Source organism: Thermobia domestica, chromosome 5, assembly GCF_964235325.1.
Source record: "Thermobia domestica chromosome 5, izTheDome1.hap1.1, whole genome shotgun sequence".
NCBI classification, from domain to species: Eukaryota; Metazoa; Arthropoda; class Insecta; order Zygentoma; family Lepismatidae; genus Thermobia; species Thermobia domestica.
The window spans coordinates 103,762,336-103,765,746 of NC_137458.1; positions in this window are offsets into that span (position 1 = coordinate 103,762,336).

Genomic DNA, 3,411 nt, shown 5'->3' on the forward strand with positions numbered 1-3,411 from the left:
TTATTGATGATTATTTTCCGTTCCTCTTTACACTTATAAATAACGTATGACTCACTTTATTATTAGGCATGAAACTAATGCACGTTTAATAAGAATGAAAAAGTTTATGTATATCTAGTTCTTGGTAAGGAAATTTAAACAACAGGTCAATAGAGTCATGTTAATAAACGGATTCCTTATCATGTCAGTTGGTTGGTTTAATACTTAACATTTTAACACTTTACTGGAAAATACGGTGGTCCATATGTAAGGCATGTGTAAGAAATTAACAAAAATAGGTTAACAATGAACTGTCGCGTTAAATTAACACAGTCACTTTTTTACTATGCAAGTACTAATGTTTACAGTGAATCATGTCATTTTGTTTACTTGACAATGTCCAGCTATTTGCATGTCCCATCGTTGGTCTTTCTTTGGTTAAACGTTATTAGAAACCTTAAATTACTGAAGTTGTTTGTGTATCCCCTTTCCGACTGTAGTTGTAGTTTCAAGAGATACACTTAAGATCACTTTGAAGCTCTATTGTTGGATAGGGGATAGGGAATTATTAATTTATATGAACTCTATTGGGTATGGAAACTTGAGCTGAAAAATGTCACCTATGAAAGATAATGTCCGTGAATCTTAACCGTTCAAAAAAAATTATATGGTTAAATAAGGCGACATAGAAACTGAAAAAAAAAAAACAGTCAGTTACCTATCACAGTTGTGTAACGGAATAGCAGGATGTGTACTAAACTTTGTGTTTTGCTCCGTTTCAAAAATGAATTAATGGATATTAATTTTTTGTGTGTCTTGCCGAGATAGTGCATTATAACACAGCAATATACGGAAAGTTACTCAGACAGTGGAAAGGTGACGAAGGACTGTGGCACCTACAACTTTGTTCAACTTCCTAGATATTTCTTTGAACGGAAGTCATTTTTCAGATTGTGATTATCGTATCATAAAGTAATTGAATGTTTCCAATAGGCTACTTACGGAAAAAAACAATTTCTTTATATAATTTTCTTGTCGACATTTGGGTTTTTTGGCTGCACATTGATAAAAGAGATGAGCAAATATTGTAGTTTGTTAAATATGCCTGTCTACTGTTTCTATAGCTAGATAATATAACTTTATTGTTCACTTATTTTCTTTAAATCACTGTTTTTTTTAATAGGAGATGATTGTGCCAACGATCATGGACTTTGATGTTCGAATGGTCAACAGTTCGATCTACTGTTCATTATTCTTTCTAAGGATCTTAGAAATAAATCTTTAGGGTGAGTGAAAAACAATAAGATATTTTAATACTTTTTTTAAGGATTATATTATTTTTGATTTTCTGTTGAAAACATTGCTACAATATAAAGTATTTATTTTGGTTTTACATTTTTTGCTTCATTGACTTCAATTTTTACATTTGGAAACTGCACGTGAAATATAAAACATACATGTGCGTGTTTCATTATGAACGAACTTTTTTGATGTTGGATTGGACGGCATGAACCTCAGCAGGAAGTCCAAATCTCATTTCGTGTGGCATTTATTTCTCGTGTGGCTACAGTAAGGGTTAGGTGTACAAATACAAATCTCAGAATAGTGGAATTGGGGGCACGGATTCAAGGGCATATTTTCGACCTCTCAAGTGGCTTCCTTCAGAAAAGTATTAATTATATCCTTGTCCGTTCGAATAATTTAGTCAAAATCGCAGGCGTCAATATTCATATTTAACTTATTTTTTTCGTTTTCTTATATAACAAGGAGCATATGTTTTTCTAATAACTAAGAATCAAATACGCTGTAATTTATAGTAGTTTTTAATATTTAGTTATTTTGCACGTACATTGTGATATTTGGAAACAATATATCTAGTTACATCTTAATTGCATGTTTTTGTTTCAACAAATAACTTTAAAAAAGATAAAGTATAAATTATAGGAAATATGTGCGCATAGAGTATAAGTGTAACCATTCTAAAAATAGAACCAATAATCTGCTAATTAAATTCAGTAGTATATTTTCCCATATATGCACTATGTATATAACCTCTCCCTCCTAGCAAAATAAAAATTGTCAAGTACTGTTCTGGACGCTTTTAGCAGTATATAACTTTGTATTGTCTTTTAAGAACTTCTCAAAAACTCCAGGCCTGAATTTACCCTTAACGATGTTATTTTGCTTAGTTTGTAGTCTCCTATTGATTGATATGAGTCTTATAGCTTACTATAATTTTCGTTAAACAGATATTAAATATTTCAGGAGATAGTAGTAAAACACATAATATGGGTAAAAAATAATACATTATAAGTTATACAGGGCGATCTTTTTAAAACTCATAGATTTCATTTGAATCTAGAATTTCTAACTAAAGTCCGATTTTCATGTGGTGTGTGGCAAATGATCAAGAAAGGATGTGAGATTTACGCATCTATTTCATGGGTTTAAATTCATCCGGTGTTGTATCGGCCACAACTCACGAAAAACACCACATATTCGCCAGTATTCCTTACAATTCAACTGAGGTGAGGTGCGTTGTGAAGATTTGAGTTTTCTTCGTTAGATGCCAATCTTGTCAAGGTAAACAAGAAACAGGGAACTGGTATGTTGTATTACAAATTGTGCTATGTAGTTCTCTGGCACTCTGTGAGTATGTGCAGGACACAGTGAGAGTTGTGTCCTCTTTGAACCAACACGAGTTTATCGTTAAAAGTATTGGGAAAATGACTTTGTTTTTACTATGCAAAGGGCATTTACAAACAATTTGCTTCACGTTCTGCCCCAGAGAAGAATATAATAAGGTCGCTAGTGAATAAATTGGAAGAAACAGGATCGCTTCTCTGTGAGACAGGGAAGCACCGAACCCCGTAGGTGGGTATTCTGGAAGATGTCAGCTATCGACTCATTGGGTAGCTCAAGATATCAATCCGTCGTTTGTCGCAAGAAACTGGCTATAGCTATTCAACATGTGGTTTATGGATGTATTGTAGGTGTTACCACTAAATTTGTATTCTGCAATTCCGCTTCAAAACTATAAAACATTATTCCAGTTGCAAGGTACACTGGCGAAAATTTGTTGTTTTTATTGAGGCCTGGTCGATATTATTCCCGATCAATTTAAAGCAGTAAACATAGTCTCATAAACTTTCTATCCTTCCTTGATCATTTGCCACAAACTGCATGAAAATAGGACTTTAGTTAGAAATTGTAGACCGGAAAGAAATCCGTGAGTTTTAAAAAATCCCCCTCTTTATATTCTATATTATTTCTTATAGATTTTCTTCTCCCTGATATCTTCTGCTGTACTAATGGAATTGGAACTCTTAAAAATTGGAAGATTTTCTTTGTACTTATTTTCAGCAATTTAGTATATAACAAATGTATATATATATAAAGACGATTACCATTTTTGCACCCATTACATTTCCG